This window comes from Anomalospiza imberbis, chromosome 1 (assembly GCF_031753505.1).
Source record: "Anomalospiza imberbis isolate Cuckoo-Finch-1a 21T00152 chromosome 1, ASM3175350v1, whole genome shotgun sequence".
In the NCBI taxonomy this organism is placed as follows: domain Eukaryota; kingdom Metazoa; phylum Chordata; class Aves; order Passeriformes; family Viduidae; genus Anomalospiza; species Anomalospiza imberbis.
In genome coordinates, this window is record NC_089681.1 from 92,324,516 (window position 1) to 92,342,259 (window position 17,744).

At 40.3% G+C, this 17,744-nt stretch overlaps 1 long non-coding RNA gene across 6 annotated transcripts in view; it reads left to right on the forward strand.

The window, feature by feature from the left end:
* Positions 1 to 17,744, forward strand: part of LOC137479599 (uncharacterized) — a 191,040-nt gene that overhangs the window by 79,345 nt on the left and 93,951 nt on the right. The gene's annotated exons all lie outside the window — the stretch shown is intronic.

Consider the following 17,744-nt stretch of genomic DNA (forward strand, 5'->3'; position numbering starts at 1 on the left):
ATCAGATACATGCCATTTGGTGTGGCTGTTCATTAACTTTCCTCACATTGTTTTGGTTCAGCTTCAGTAGAAGCAGTATTTAATGTTACACCACTAAAATTCACTGAATTTAAAATATAAATCTCTTGTCTACATGAATGTTTACATATATCTCTCTGTAAATCAGTGTCAGCAGGTTTTTTGTTTTCCTTCTAGATTTGGTAACCCTGGTAACAGATGCTGCTGTTGCTGTTACAGTCTTTACCCTTGCTACTGTATAAATTTCCATAAGAATTTTATTTCACATTAGTGGTTACAACTATAGATCTGAATATAAAAATGATTTCAGCATTTCTTGTGTGGTTTAGGTAACTTAACTTCTTCTTTAAGGCTGTGCCAATTCAGGATATAGTTGTCAAGTTTTTTAAGTCCTTGGAAGTTAATGCAAGCTTGTTAAAGCCTGCACAAAGGCAAAAAAAAGTTGATATTGATTTAATGCTTGCTGTGCCACAAGCTTTGTGGGAAAACATGGGCAAAATCTTTAGTTTCCATATCAGCAGAACTAAGTGCCTATGTACCAATATGCTTGTATTTCTGGTAGAGAAAATAGTGTGTCCACAGTACTTTTTTTTTGCACAACTCTGATATGCCCAGGGCTATATTGAGCTTTCTGTGTGCCTGAGGATCACCTTGTGCTGGCAAGGCAGAGCTGCCAGGCAGCCAGTGCTCCAAAGTGAAGGTGGGTACTGCTGAGTGCACATTTCAGCTACAATGAAAGGCTTGGCCTTATGTGTAAGTGCTGTTTCGAGTCACATGTGGGGTTTAATATCTTTGGCCTTCCAATTGCCCTCGTCTCCTCTTCCTTTGTGAGAGTATTCTGAAGACAGACGTGGTGAAGACTGCAACGTGTTCAGGTTAGAGCCAGACGTGTAGGTACAGTGTTAAAGAGTTGTGTTAAGGCAAGGACACAAAATATACAAAGGAATGACCCTGGAGTTTACTTTATTTTCCAACTTGCAGAGTGCAAGAGCATAAATATAGAAAACACATAAAAATGTAAGTATCTGTGGATCAAGGACCAGGTTAGCACAGAGATTTAGGGAAGGCATAGCAGACTCCTGTCTCATGTCCCAGCTGTCATCCCATGACTGACAGAGGCCAAGAGGGGAGAGTGAAGCATGTGATGCTTCTCAAATCAACCTCTCATGCTCCATAGATGGACATCAGTGTCAGTACTGGCTTCTTTGATGAGTAGTCTTGGCTATACTTTCCCTTTCTGTGGATTTTTGAGGTTATGATTTAATCCCAGGTGGATTTTTAGGCTCTGCCACTTTGTACTTTTCTGGATACCCCAGCTGAATTTGGAGAGGGAGGAAGCAAGTAGTCCCTGAAGTTAGTTTTGAACCTCCTACTTGCTAAGTTCATTTAACCTGGGAACAGGCTTGACATGCCAGTAGACTCAGGAGTTGAGTTGAGCCTTTTCTGCTCCAGTGGGATGGTAGGAAAGGATGATGGGTGCAAAGCTTTAAAGAGACTTTAAAAAGCAGCTAGACTAAAACCTCCCTGAAGTGAAATTAAACTGCAGGCCCTCTGTGGCCCTCCCACTGCTAGTGCCTTCCTAATGAATAGGTTTGACGCAGCTGCTCAGACCTGTCTTACTATCTTTTAGTTTATATCCTGTGATTTTAATAGGAATTTGGAGTTTATGTTCTGTACCTCCTAGAGTTACAGAAAGCTACAGAGAAGATGCTATGTCATCTGTTAAGCAGTTATCCTGCCATTTTTTTTCCTGACAGGATTCAAAATTTTTGGAAGAAACTACCATAAATTTAAAATATCCTGATGATACATACTCAATGGGTTGAGCCTCCCAGCAAGACATTAAAATATAGCACCATTAATCAGAACTGAACTATATTTTTTCTTGTTGTTTTTCTTTTGCACATTTAAAACATTGCTTTTGGGTTCACAGAAACTTAAGATGGCCTAAAAGAAAAAAAAAAAAAAAAAAAAAAAGGAATTGCCCAATGATGCCTTTGCACCTGATGTGTTGAGGCTATGGAAGAAAGTGTGAATATTGCATAAATCTACCTGACTTGCTTAGATGGAGTCTCAGAAAAACACTATGCAATATATATGATGTTAACTATTTTGGTAGCATTGCTGAGCTGGAAAAGGCTGAAGGTGGGGCTCTCTGAAAACATAAAATTTGAGACTGTGAATGTGCTAACCTCAGAATTCAGAATACAACACTTTTCCATGTAAAGGCATTCCAAATTCTGTAAAAGCAAGCAGAAACTAAAACAGCTCTTAACTAAAATCTTAAGTGTCAGTTGAAGGAGAATAATTTAATTATTCTGATTCTCCTTCTTGGCAGAGAATATTTGGGAGACAGAATTTATGCAGCTGGATAGAAGTTTGGTTTATTTTTGCTTTTGATTTTTGTTTTTGTTAAAAACAATGGAGATCTTGGACTTAATAAGTGATTACAGAACCAGATGAATGTTGTACACTTTTTTCTATTCAAAGTGAAAGTATTTTCCCTTCTGTGTCCATATTTTGGACTAAATCCTTATGAGATACAGGGCAAATTGGGTGAAGCATATAATTTAAAGCTATTTCACTTGAGGATGATTCCACTGTGTGCATTCTGATGACTCATGGAAAAACATGTAAAATACTACAAAGCCAGCTTGCTCACCTGGCAGAAACTGTTGGGCACCTTGTTCTTCAAGTAACCAGAAAATGGGCAAAGGATTTCCCCTGAATCTCTTTTGTGAGGCTGATGGACAGAGAACTTGTTTGTGGTGCAAAATGACCAGGTATTTAATGGAGAACCAAAAGAAGGAACCTCAAATGAAAAAGCTTTGCAATACTAGAACTGTGGGTGAACTCTTTGCTAGCTGATTTAAGCCTTCAAGAGGGAGACGTGATGGGGAGAAGGGAAAATCTGCTTTGTTTTCCTGTACAACAGGAAAACAGGGAGGAGTGGCTGAGAAAAATGTGTTGAGAGAGTTTGGAAATGGAGAAAATTAATTGGACAATTTGATGAGACTAAAGTAGAATAAGGCTTATCCACAGATCCTCTGGATGCATGTGAATATGTGAGGTGGATTGTTTCTTGCCAGACATTTTTATAAAATTGTAAAAACAGAGAAGGTTGTGGGGTTTTTTTCCTTTTTTAATTTTTTTTTTTCCTGTAGCAGGCTATAACTAGACTGTAAACTTTGGCAGGACTCTTAACATCTGAATGCTTCTTGAAACTCTGACAATATTTTTGTAAAACTGATTCTGGAACTAGAATAAATGAGAGATTTTTTTCTGTAGTCTCCCTCCTGTTAATTAGATGAAACAGTAAGTTTTATATATGTCCAGAAGGAGGTCAAAACAAACAAGAAATTGAGATTGGAGGAGCCAAACAAGGATAAATAATGAGCTGATTTCCCAAGCTGGCATTGACCTACCGAGAGTTTGGAAAAAGTGTTCTTGCAAGTTTCCTTTATTATTATAACCTCTTGAACAGGATAATCCTGTCCAAACAGCTATAAACGCTTTCCAGTGGAGAAGTTTATGACCTAGTTTTTGACTTAAACACAGTATCTCAGTGTTTGGAAAGAAGTGAAGATGCTGGTGGCAGTTCTAGCACATTGCACTAGAAACTCGATGCATTGCTCTTTGCAAACACTTCTTAATTAGAGTCAAGTAGAGTGAATTTGAAACATTGTTTGCTTTTTTTTTTTTTTTTTTTTTTTTTTTTTTTTTTTTTTTTTTTTTTTTCCGGTAGGTGTAGACAGTTAAATGCCTGAGGTGGCATGCGGAATTTTCATTGATGTCTGAAATTTTCAGAAGAGCACTGTTTGGAAAAATGATCATTCTAGGATTACCTCAACAGGAATTCAGCAATTTTAGGATGCCTTTCTAGATTCTGTGTTTGGAACAGTGAAGGGAAAAATAAAGGTGCATTTATTCTGTACACAATTATAAATCTGTTTTGGAGGAACAGGGATAATTTTGATTAGGACATTCATGCCCCTCCTGTGAGGAGCAGGGCAAGGATATGATGAGAATGTGCTCAGAGAAGGTGGGAACAAAACCACTGAACTTGAGATTTGCACATCCAGTTCACTTCAGCTGGGGAAATGTAGCCTTGCAGGAGGCATCAGAACAGGCTACAGTTCAATTATCTGCTCTGGTGAGAGGCTGGCGGAGACATCACTTTTGTGCTGGGGGGAAGCAGTACAGAAGTAAACTAGATCTGCTGTTACATGTTTTAGTTTGTTTCCTTTTTGTTGCTTTTCCTGTGACTCGCTGATGTAACTGAAAGTGAGGGAGCTGTGCTGATGTCCATCAGCTACAGCTGTGGCCAATACCAATCATCCCTTTTTTCTGCTTTTCCAAAGAGGTTGGGAGTGATCTTGAAAGCACAGATCATTCATGTCAAGAAGAGTTTCTGAATGCTGCTGAAATATGTTAAATAATACTTGGTTAACATGGAAAGAGCTATAGTTAAAATTCTTGTAGTGTTTCAATTATAATTCCTTTATTGTTTCGGTTGCTTATAACTTCCTGAACTGCTCATGTCTCAAGCTGAAAATTTCCAGACTTGATCTTGGCCTGACAGTGACCTTTCTTCTCTTTTCTTCTTTGTTTCTCTTTTCTCTGTGGTATTGAATGAATATGGCTTGGGCATTTCATCTGTAATGAGAAGAAAGTAGCAGCAAAATACATTATAGCTATTACATTAGAACTGAACAACTCAGGCAGTGCAGCTGTTAAAAAAAATGGTGAAAATCATTGAAAGTGCTTTTTGAATCTTATGACAATCTGTGAGAGTGGGCACTTAGATATCAACTTTAGGTCTTGAACTTTCTTTTCTCTCCATCATGCACAGTCATTACACTCTGTCACAATTATAACATGCAGTTATTTTGCCTATTCAGTGATCAGCTGAATGAAGAAGTAGTCCTTGGTGAAAGAGCAGATCTGTTTTTCAGTGTTTGCCATGACCCTGGTGAGACAGTGCTTTGGAAATTCAGGCAAGTGCTGTGGAATGGGAGCCCTTTGGGGCATTCCTCCTATCCCACAGTTAAGGTTGAAAATGCTCAAATTTTCAGAAACTCTTCTGGCAAGAAAATTGTTTGTTTAACACAAATATTAAATAAACTTTTTGATCAACTCTACTCAAGCTGTCAGCTGTAGTAGTTTAAATCAGAACCCAAATCTGTTAGGGGATGGATTTTAAACCTTGGATGGAAATGGTAGAAATAAATTGTCCAGAGTTTTCCTTTAAATGAATGCTAATACCATGTCTTTTTATTAACTTATGTAAAGGCCACTGGTTATGGTGGTGATGCTGCTAAACAGCAAATAATGGGGTTTGTCTTCTTGACTCGTAATATGCTTTTCAAAAAAAAAAAAAAAAACAAAACAAAACAAAAAAAAAACCTGCTTGCCTGTTGTCTTGGTCACAGGCTTCCTTTACCTTAAAGGCTGCAGTTTTTGCCAAGGACAATCATTGTAAGTATGTCTAAAAAGAAATATAAGAAACATATCACTTCTGGAATTGGCTACTCATGGTCTCTTGTGTTCCATGGGAAATAACACTTCATGTGCATTCATGAATCATCTCTGTTTCTGTTGTTAAATGGTTGTGTATTTCCAGTGATGCAGACAAGTGCCTCACTCTGAGAGCTGCAGGGCAGCAGCAGCAAGAGGGTAAAAAGTGAACTGCCAGCAGACCTGGCAGAGGTTTCCTGTGCTCTCCTGCCCTCTAACTTATGTTTTAAGTGAATTCCCTAACTCTGAAACTCCTGTGTGATATCACTCGAACCTCCTGTGTGATCTCTGATCTTATAGAGGATTGTAGAAACTTTGTTCATGTCTTACTATAAACTTACATTGGTCACCTGCAAGCTTGTCCCTTGCAGGAGCTCAGGAGTTCTGTTCAACCACTGCTTCATCAGCTCTAGGTAAAAGTGAGGTAAAAATAAAGCTGCTTTAAAGTAGGTAAAAGTAAGGTGCCCATGGCATAAGCTCAACTTTTCATGTTGCCAGAGAATACTTAGTCCTTGTTGGAGAATAGTAATGTATGTTTTTTTTTAAGATTTAAAGGTCTCTGGATATAGGGTTTGGTCAAAAAGTACAAAAGTTCTATCACAACCACTTTCACCTTCAACAATTAATCAAAATGTATCTTCTGCACCACAGTGTGAAACAACTGTCTTGAAGTTGCATTGATTTGTCATAAAAAGCAGAGTCTAATACCAGAACTTTAAAGAAAATTGCTCTGTATCTCTAGTTTATGTCTTCAGAACAGGAGGAATTGTTTTATTTAAATCAGCCACCAGATTTTTGGTCCAACCTACTGTTCTTTTGATGATAACCTTGGATTCTAAATTCTTTCAGGCATCTTAACACGTAGTAAATTATTAAAGTGGAATTGCTTGGGAGAAGTACAGAAGTAAATTTCAGATTTAGCAATTAAAATATAGCCCTATCCTTAAAGCTGGCTTTGACGGTCCTAATGAGGAAGAATAATGGTATTGGCAGCAGGTAATGAGAACCACTGCACATGATGTGTGTACATGACAGTCAATGTGCAAGAACCTTTAGGTGAAATGAAATAATAAAACTTCCTTGAAAATGACAATTTTCTGTTTCTGTGGTGAGGATTTCCCTGTCATTTCAGACTCATTAAAGCTGCTGGTTTAGGTCTGCTCTCTTCTCTTGTGGCGGGTGTCCGAAAGCTGGTGATCTCTCTGACACAGCAAACAGCGGAGTGGGCTGAACAACACCCCAAGGGATCTGTGGGGTGCATGGGGAAACCCTCTGCTCTCAGAAGCCTGACCATGGTGTGGTCACGTGGCACAGCAACAAGGAGGGGACAGGTATGACTGAAGTGACAAAACTGACAGTATTTATTAAATAAATAAAAGAGCACAAACAAGGGTGCAAAACAGAACATAAAGAGGCTGCTTCAGAAGACCCCGAAGTTGGGCTGACACACATATATGTATTCCATTTATATAGTCTCTTGTAGAATGTTCTAGAAGCCTTCTGGCCAGTCAAGGGCTTTTGATCTGCATAGCCACTCCCAGCTGGTCCCAGAGTCCTTAGCGTGTCCTTTGCTCCTCACCATGAGCTGCCTGGATGTCATCAGTTGTGGCTTCTTATTTCTTGCGGCCCACTGTTGGTTGCCTGTGGTGTGGCTGTGTGGCAAGTCTCCAGCCTGCCCCCCCAGGATGCACTCCCACACTCTTCTGTGTTGTCTTTGGGTTTATACTTTCAGTTACTTTCTTAAATGACAAATTTTTAGAGAACAAGCATATATTTCTACTGCAGATATTAAAATGAAAACTCAGTAATTGGCAAATACAAAAATTTGTTGTTTAGATATTTTTGGCCCTTTTTGGTCTAAACGCTGCACTTGGATTCTTTCAGGTGTACAGCTAGGTCCTGCTTCTTTAGCCAGCTGTGGGATATTTAGAGGGGATTTCTAATAGGAGCATAGAACTTATTTTATCATGTTGACTTTCTGTTCAGTGGTTTCTGTATTGCTTTTTCCCTCGTAATCTACGCTTTAATTATAGGTATGAGTATTCAGCCAGTTAGAATGGGCTCTGGTGTTTGAAACTTTAGTAACAAAAGTCTCTCTGTCTTGGGGTATTTAAAAACTAACCTTTAGCCTGTTAAATCAGATTAAATGGGGAATGATAGACTTAACTCATTTTTTTTTCTTTCAGCTAATTTATTATTAAATAATCTATGGTGATGAGTACTTTTGAAAAATTCAGTTTAACTCTTGAAATGCCAATCTGGAAATCAGCTTTGCTTTGTCACTTCCTCAGCTCTCATAAGCCTTTTCTTATATTTGGGCTCTATAAGTTAATAAAAGACACACCAGACACATAACCCAGTATATGCAGTATAGGCAGAAAAAGCTCCCTGAGAAAGCTGAAACAACTCCCACACAGTAAATTCATGACTTGCTCAGCAGTTCTGCTGTTCTGCTGAAGGAGGGATCAGAATAGTTGTTTTTTTTTTTTTTTTTTTTTGTGCCTGGATAATTGTGTGAATGTGCCCCATGTGCCTGACCTCCCTCCCCCACCTTCCCAGGCCCCGCAAAAGTAACCATAATCCTTACGCCTCCTGCTTCCTCACCAGAAAAACACATCAGCTCTTCGTTTGGAAAACATCCTGCTTTACAGATGTGCTATGTTTCAGGGAGGATGGCCCTCTCTTGGGCTCTGAACTCCTCAGATCAGCCCTCTTGGAACTTATTAATTCTGGTTACACTGCTGCTCTGCAAACAGTCAGGGCGGTCTCTTTTCTTATTTCAGGGACCACTGCAAGAGCGCCGTGTTGCACATCATATATCTTTGTTTTTGGTTTTTGGGTGCATGTGCTGACCCATAGGTTTAGTTTGCAGTCAACTGAAAATCCAGCTTGAAAGTTTAAACTTGTTTTAGAACATTTACAATTAGCACAGAGTAGGGACAAGTTAAGCTGAGGTGGAAATGTTCATATTTTACAAGGAATGAAAGAGTGTAGTGCTTATTGCTCTGCTGGAGGAGAGACAAGGGTATGTACCCTTACGTATCATGGTAGGGAGTGGGCTGAATGGGGAAGCTGAACCTCTGCAGTGTGTTCCAGCACTGATCAGTGCTGCATTTGCCTGAGAAAATGTTCAGTGTCTCTGTAAAATTAACAATGTGTCTGTGACTGTAAACTGGGAAAGGCAGCATGGGTTTGTCCGGTCAGGAAACTGTAGGGCACAGTCACCAGAAAGGTGGAAACTGGCAGTCTGGAAATGAAGACGTAGGAATTTAGGCACAGTCAGAGCAGGAATATAATCTGGTTGGCAGTCTGGCATTGCTGCCATCTGATGGAAGTAGTGCATGCTCTGTTCAGGGTGGCACCAATCCTTTCTTTACTTGCCCAGGACAGAAATACTGGTGTGATAGAATTCTGTGTGTGATAGAATTGCTCTGCTTAGACCACCCTTGGGCAGACAGACTGGAATCTATGTTGGTGGCAGCTCAGAGTCTCTGCCATCTGTAGGTTCAGATATGCCGGAGATTAGGCCTGTTTCAAGCTGTCTCTTTTATGGCCATACCATTTGTCTGATCCCAAACATTAAGAGATTAGGTTTCTTGAAATATCAGCAATTGTTGGCCCCCCTGGCTAGAGCAAACCACTTAGCCCACATATGTGGGAAGGCTTGAATAGGTTTTCAGCATGAAAGAAATGTTGAGCTCCCAAGATGTATAATTTATACAGAGGAATAGTTTTTCACCTGCAGAGTGTTGGTAAATTATGGTTTTTTGTACTCTGGTCAAGGACATGCACTAATAAGCTGGGGGAAAGAAATGCAGTGAAGGTAGGTGTTTCTTCTATGGAATGAATGCAATAAAAATAGGAATATGCATTGCAGATGGAAAGTGCTGACTACTCAGAGCTTTCCAAATGCACACTAGTTTAAAACTTTCATCTTATTTTCTTTCAGGTCTGTATTGCAAGTTTTGAACCTTCTATGTTTCAAAACAGAGCCTTTATCATAAGGAAAAGTTGAGTATTTACCACCCTAAGATCTATATTAAAATCCACAAATGGCAGGCAAAGCAGTGAGGTTTTGATTCACATGCTGCACTTCTTGAGGAAGAGTCTGACAATAAGCAAAAAATGAGGTTTTGATGCTTTGGCAGTCTAGGATTTTGTGAAGCTTTGGAAAAGGTGTACAAAACATAGCATGCAAGTTGTTGCATGTTCAAAGGGGACCACTGCCCAGCTCCACTGCTTTGTAATGGTAAACACTGAATTTCAGTGCAGGTAAACACTGCCACCATAAAGAAAAAGGCCATGCTCCAGGTCCTGCATCTGAAACTAGTTCCAGGACTGGGGTGCACAGGTCCTTCCTGCAGTGCAGGTCTCCTGGCAGAGGGCTGGGTACTCCCTTGGTTTTATGCTCCAGGCCAGGATCTAGACCTAGATGTGCCTGAATCTCCACATCAGGGGTACAGAGATATTCATGGTAAAGCTTAGTGTGGGTCAAACATGCGGGTGACTTGTTCATTAGGAAAATGTCTGATAATTTCAGACTTGCTTTGAGTAGCTTTTCATATTTTGGTTCACTCTTTTATTTCCCTGTTTAAACATTCTTACTGAAAAATCCTCCTAACATGGCATAATATGTTGTCTTTTTTGTAGTGGACACTGTTCATAAGGAGCACTGTAATTTTGAAAAATCCACTCAGAGAACAGTGATGCATTCTTCTGTTTGGTCATGGAATCACAGAATAGCTGGATTTTAGAAGGGACATGTAAAAATACCATTTAGTCCAGCTTGATTGCAGAAAACGCCATACAATCTGAATCTGGACACTTTCATAGGACAAAAACTAGATTGCATTAGGTCCTTTGCATATTCTTCACATTAAGGAAATAATTTACATTATCACACATAGTTGTTTTGAATTTTACTGAAATGCAGAGAATATTAGGTAAATATTGGTAGAATGGACATGAACATTTTACATCTATAGCTTGTCTTATTTTTACCAGTCAACATGCAAAGGCATATTTCCTCTTAGAAAAACAAAAAAATTTGGCCAAGTTCTAATTTTTGAACTCCACAGAGGTGTTAAAAAACAGTTCTTCTGATGTCTCTGCGATGAGTTAAAATTTTTGCTTATACAACTGAGTGGAGAGTCTGACTCATAACTTTCTAAAAAGTATATATTTCATCCTTATTTAAAAATTTCAAACTTTCAAAAATTGCTACTCCAAATCCATTTTTTTAAATCTGCAAATCCTTCCACATAATTCACTTTAAGACAGCTGTGATTGCTTTCTCCTGCTTGCAGCTGTTCCCATTTTCTTGAAGTGTAGACTCATGGAAGCATTTGGTGTTGACATCATTGGTTTAATTCAGGGGAAACTTGCTCACTAATCTATCAGTGTTAACCATAGACAACGTGTAAGTACACACATACCTATAGTATGTGGTACACACATTTAGGAGTGACTTCATCATGTGGTTTGGTCTACAAAGCCAAGGAGGAGAACAACACTGTTTTTGCAGGAAGACCTCACCAAATTATCTAAAACTCCAATTCCACTAACAGCTTGTAGCTGGCTGCCTGGGGAGGTAACTCAGCAGTTAAGCCAAGCAAAACAAGGAATGGATTGCAGTAGTTTATGGGTTTTTTGCACTAGAAATTCATCCTGTTTAACTTTGCAAGTGGACTGAAACCTTGAACTTGCACTAGAAGGGGTGATCTCCAAAACTTGTTGTCTAATACAGATTCTTGAACTTAAGGACTAGCTTTTATTAAGAACCTGACATTCACCCCATACATTAGGAGGCTGGGATTCCCTGGAGATGCTGGTACAGGGCTATGCTGTAGGAACTGGGTTCTTGGCTGGAATGCCTTTTGTGTGTTTGCACAGGAGGAATGGGGATGCAAGGAAGCTTAACTCCAAACAAATCAGTCTTTGAGAAGAAAACGTTTGTTGAAGTTGGCTTTAATATAGGTGCCATAGCAGGAGGAGTGCAGTAGCGTTTCAGCCTAAGGTGGAGCACAATGCTGAGTAGCTGCTCTTACATCTGTGAGGTTGCTCTGGGTGTGCTGTGCTGCTGCAGCCAAGGTCAGCTGTGGGTCATCCTGGGGTGTGTCTGTGTACAGACGGTCTCTAGCAGTGTGCAGCAGAAGCATCTGTGAGCTTTGCCATTATCACATAACCATTGGAAATACCACTAGACTTAAAAAAACCCACATGCTTTCTCATAGACTTGGCTGTTCAAGTGAGTGATGGATATTTCTAAGTGCAACAGGAAAGCATACACAGTAATTAAAACACAGAGCAGAAAAATTAGTCAAATTTGGCACAAATGCCTGAGAAAGTGCCTATTTTAGCTGTAGATATAAATGAAGCACCAGCCAAAATTACTTTCAAAGTCTTGAATTACATCTGTTTTAATTTAGCATGTAAAATGCAGGATATTATTTTTTAATATAAATTTAATTTATGGTTAATCCACAGATTGCAATATCCTTCCAGTGGAAATTATGTACTTGGACTGTGATAACTGAAAATTTCCTTTTTGAGATGTTTGGTTAGCCTGTCATAGGGCCTGCTGTCCAGAGCCACATGTTCTCTGTGTATGGGCAGCTGCTGCTGGGGGATCATTTAACAAAAAAACTCAACACTCTTTTGGTTTTAATGTAACTGCATTATTATACAATAAGCTGTTCATAGTGCAGATATGTAAAATCAGACATCAAAATATAATATCATGTCCATGGTATTTTTTCTAAAGTGCACACTGTAGGCATGTAGAATAGTACTTAAACTCATTGCTTATAAATGAGAAAAGTTACATGCTTGAGATAATCAAAGTTGTTTCACTAATTGTCCTGTTTCAAACGAGAAAGGGACCTTGTGTGTTTGTGAAGTTAGTTCACATACTCTGTACTGTTCAGTGGCTGTGGGTGTCATGTGCCAGTAAAGAGTGAGTTCAAAATGCTTCTGATGAGAGACTGCAGGTTCCAGGAAAGGGAGAGACTGGCAGGCATGCAAACCTGGCTGCTCACAGAAAGGTTTTTAAGAGTGCCATTAAAAAAAATTAGAGCTGCCATTTAATTAGCAGCTTCAAACCATCTAGATCCAAAGGATCTGGGGAGATTCTGAATGAATTTCAAACACAACTGGCCATTATATTAAATGAACTGTGAAACAAATAGTGAGTTGAACAAGAGAAGCAGGAAGAAAAGGTCATCTTTGTCCTCCCTATCAAAGAGGCAGAGAGAGGGCAACGAAACATCAAACTCGGTGAGCCTCAGTTTTTAGTGTACATGTAAATGCAAACACCAATTTTTTCCTAATATCTAACCTAAACCTCCCCTGACACAATTTCAGGCCATTCCCTTAGATCCTGTCACTGATCACCACAGAGAAGAGATCATTGTCTGCCATTCTTGAGGAAGTTGCAGACTATGATGAGGTCTCTCTCCCCTCAGTCTCCTCTTCTGCAGGCTGAACAGACCAAATGACCTCAGCTGCTCCTCACACAGCTTCCCCTCAAGGCTCTTCACCATCCTCATGGCCCTCCTTTGGATGCTCTCTAACAGTTTAATGTCTTTGTTACCTTGTGGCACCCAGAACAGCCCCCAGCACTTGAGGTGAGGCCGCCCTAACCCAGAGCAGAGCGGGACAATCCCCTCCCTTGCCCAGCTGGCCACGCTGTGCCTGATTCCCCCCAGGACACGGCCCTGGCCCTCCTGGCTGCCAGGGCACTGCTAACTCGGATTCAACCTGCCCCCAGGGCCCTCTCTGTGGCATTGCTTTTCAGCATCTCATAAGAATCCATCACTTTGTCTTGATGAAGTTCACCTAGAGGGTGGTTGGCCACTGGAACAGGCTCGTCAGGGAAGTGGTCACAGAAACAAGCCTGACAGAGTTCAAGAAGTGTTTGGGCAACACTCTTGGCACCTGGTGTGAGTCTTGGGATGGTGTTGTGCAGGGCCAGGAGTTGGACTTGATGATCACGTGAAAGAGTGATAAAGTTCTGGAATGGTCTGCCCAGGGAGGTGGTGGAGTCACCATCCCTGGATGTGTTTAAAAAAAGACTGGATGTGGCACTCAGTGCCATGGTTTAGTTGAGGTGTTAGGGCATGGGTTGGACTTGATGATCTTTAAGGCCTCTTCAACCTAGTCATTCTGTGAATTCTGTGAAACCTTATGGGTCCCTTCCAACTCAGTATATTCTGCGATTCTGTGCATATGTGAATGAGAGAAACATGAAAGAGAACCTGTTTATGTGGGTAACAGAATCATGGGTCTTAAATAGTTTAGTTACATAAATGTGCAAATTGGGCAAGAAAAACTGGAAAGCCTTATTTGGTCAAAATTATCACATTGATAGGAAAAAGAGATTGAAGTATATAAACTCTAACTTGATTTTGGGGGAGTAATATATAATATTTTCTTGCGAAGTCGTGCTTAAAATATCAATTTGATTGAATTGTTTGTTAAAGTTGTTACACTGGAATTGAAAACTGGCAAAAAAAAAATCCCCTCAAACCCAGAAACAGATGGCAGTGACAATATACAAGGTTAGGAAATTATATCATAGGCAGTGCTCATCATATTTTAATATAGTTTAATGCAGAGATCTAGCATGCAGATGAGTAGTGACAAACCTCTCTTCTAATGAAGATTGTATTTTCTCCTGCACACAAGAGTAATCAGCTCTTCCCAAACAACTTATCTGGCTGTAAGCAGGATCTGAGGCTGTATGGTTTTAGCAGGGTATTGAGTTCTGTCAGAGGAGTGGCTGCACCACAGATTTCTGGATGTTCTCTCTCAGGAGAGGTTGGTCCATTTTATGTGTGGGCATATTAAAAGTATTACATTTTATATGCCTTCTGATAAACTTTTGCTTGGTCAAAATAGAGACCACTGATTAACTTTCCATAGTTTGTTTTATTGGGAAACCAATTAAATGCTGGATGCGTGCTTCCATTTTTGTTTTGTGTCTTGGGAATTTTGTGTTCACTTAGATGATGGAGATTTAGAAATCTGGAAGTCTGTACTATGTGGGGAGATGCTGTTTGTTAAAGATAGAGTGTGACAGTAGAAAACATTGCAATATCTCTCTGGGTCTCAAACACATATTTGGCTTAAAACTAGTTCCTAGGTCTGATAGCAAAACCCACCTGCCTTTTCTTAGACTAATGCCTTCATTCTTAATAGACTGCTTTAGTGCAGCCCCTGGAAAATGAAAGCCACTATGATACCACAACAGCCTCAGGCAGGACCCACAACAAGGCACAGATTAGAGAAGAGAATATACCTACACAATAATTTTAAAGCCAGGTCTCTCCAAAAGCCTGCAAACAAAACCCATGTTATTTTTGAAGCTAACTAGAAAAAAAATTGTTGTCCAGAGGAGACTCAAAAGAATCATCCTATACCATTAAAAATCCTCCCAACAAAACAAACTCACACTCCTCCCAGATAAACATTCTGCAGTGTCCCCATAAAAATGGAAGAGACCAGAGATTTTAAAATATTGAGAGACACAGAAAGAAATAATCTGCTAGGTAGATATTTTGACTTCTGCCAATAAACTTGTAAGTTCTGTTTGTAAATGCCCCAAGCCTTGGCTGTCTGGTATGCAGGGAACACCCCTGATTATATGGGAAGGGGGGGTGACTCCTTCCCATTTTTTAGGCCAAAGGATCCTGAATATTCAGTTGCCAAATATATCATGTGTGCAGATCATGGGTGATCTGCTTAACTTTTTTTCTGTAATAGCATACACTGTGAATCTCCTGCAACCTTGCCATTTAATAGCCTTAGAACATAAAATACATCACAGACCTAAACAAAATATCATAAGCACTCCTCTTTCTTCTCCCTCCTTTTCCCCTGAAACCTTGAAAGGGTGATCTGCCATAGCTGTGAAAGTATAATGAAAATTTTGGGACAATTTGTTGCAATATTGAAGTATTTACTATTAAATACAGCTCAAAAATCCTTAGGCTCAAAGGTTTCATGGTGTTGTTTTGCTTTTACCTTGCTTTACCTATTGTTGCATTATCACCTGCTGTACACATGACACACCACCCCCAAGATTTTTGAGCAAAAGCAAGTAACTTCACAATGATTATCAGCTGTGTCTTATGGTTATACTTATGTTGAATGTTCTGTGTGTTTACTTAGGAATCACAATCTTTTATCATAGTAATGGTATTATGGAAGATTGTGTTAGAATAGTTGCAAGCACCCAAGAACTGCTGAGGCATTCTTGCCTGAATTTTTCTTTTCTCAATTATCAGTATATTCTGTTAGTGAGAAAAAAGTTGCTGCTGCTACCTAAACAGAGAATAGCTTGGTGATGTTAATGATCTCTTAGAGCATAGACCATAAACAGAAAGAAATCTGAAATAGAAATATTCTGACTGCATAATCCAAGAAATAACCAATGCCTAGTTACAATTATTGCTGAGGCTTCTATTTTAGGGCTTTTGTGGCTGTGGTGGTATGTTGTTATTTTGCCTCAGTTCATTATTTTAGAGATGCTTATCTGCAGCTCTGCAGAAGTGGAAGGCTGCTTTATGTAAGCCAACACTGCTTCATTGTCCATTGCTCTTGCTTGAATTCAGTCTTTGAATGTAAAGATTTCCTTTGTGTTTAAAACCACCGAAGCAAAGGTGACAGGGTCGATCTCCAGTGTCAGGTACCTCTGTTGCTAGAGGAGGTAAAACTCTGAGGATGGCAGGATGTGAAAGAGCTTCTTCCTCACAAAACTTGCTTACCAGAAATAACCTTCATGGAGATATTTAAAAGATGTGTAGATGTGGCACTTAGGGACATGGTTTAGGGGTGGACTTGGCAGTCCCTAGCTAAAGGTTGGACTCTATGGTTTTAAAATTCATATAATTTAAACCTAAATGATTGATTTTGAACTTCTGGATCCAAATAGATTTAAAATTGCAGGAAGATGCTCATGGTGTGTAGCAGTGTACACTGGTGGTAGTCTCTAACATCTGCTGTCCTGCATTCATCTTGTTGGATACAAAATTAGTTAAGATCGTGGTTGGCATAATTGCTGTTACCTTCTGCATGCTGTTATCATTACAGTAAGCTCTGCCTTCGCTGCATGCCTCATGTCAGCTCAGGATCAGAGCAGAGCTAAACTCAGGTGACCAAAATGGTAAAATTCTGATGTGCTTTGCCCTTCCCTTCCCTTCCCTTCCCTTCCCTTCCCTTCCCTTCCCTTCCCTTCCCTTCCCTTCCCTTCCCTTCCCTTCCCTTCCCTTCCCTTCCCTTCCCTTCCCTTCCCTTCCCTTCCCTTCCCTTCCCTTCCCTTCCCTTCCCTTCCCTTCCCTTCCCTTCCCTTCCCTTCCCTTCCCTTCCCTTCCCTTCCCTTCCCTTCCCTTCCCTTCCCTTCCCTTCCCTTCCCTTCCCTTCCCTTCCCTTCCCTTCCCTTCCCTTCCCTTCCCTTCCCTTCCCTTCCCTTCCCTTCCCTTCCCTTCCCTTCCCTTCCCTTCCCTTCCCTTCCCTTCCCTTCCCTTCCCTTCCCTTCCCTTCCCTTCCCTTCCCTTCCCTTCCCTTCCCTTCCCTTCCCTTCCCTTCCCTTCCCTTCCCTTCCCTTCCCTTCCCTTCCCTTCCCTTCCCTTCCCTTCCCTTCCCTTCCCTTCCCTTCCCTTCCCTTCCCTTCCCTTCCCTTCCCGCTGGAAAATACCCCTGTGAAACTCCTTCACCTCAGTTGCTCTCAGCTCAGTGCAGTAAACCCAAACTGGTGTTTTTAAGCTGAGAGCAGTATTCTGTTGAGGCTAAGCCAGCCTCCTGCTGGGTGGGGTGGGCAGCTGCCAGGAGCAAGGATGGGCAGTGCCAAGGGAATAACCATGATGGTCTCCTGCATTGGTACTGCCTGGGTTCAGTTGTGGCTGTCTCCAGCAGTTCATCACAGGAATCCAATATTCTGAAACGTGTTAGCTGTCCTGAGAGAATGCAAACAAATTGTAGCTCTACAGTGTGTTTGGAAAACCATGGAAGCACCAACACTTCGGGACTATTTTTTTTTTTTGTTCCATTTTAATTTTTTTTCCCAAAATATTTTAAAAATATTGAATTAGGGGTGAGCAAACAGGTTTTACAGAAATAAGAAGTAATCCATGGTTTGACACCTTTTTTTCTGAGCTAACTATGAGATTTATGCTTTTGGGGTTTGTTGTCTTTGAATAGTTGGATATGGG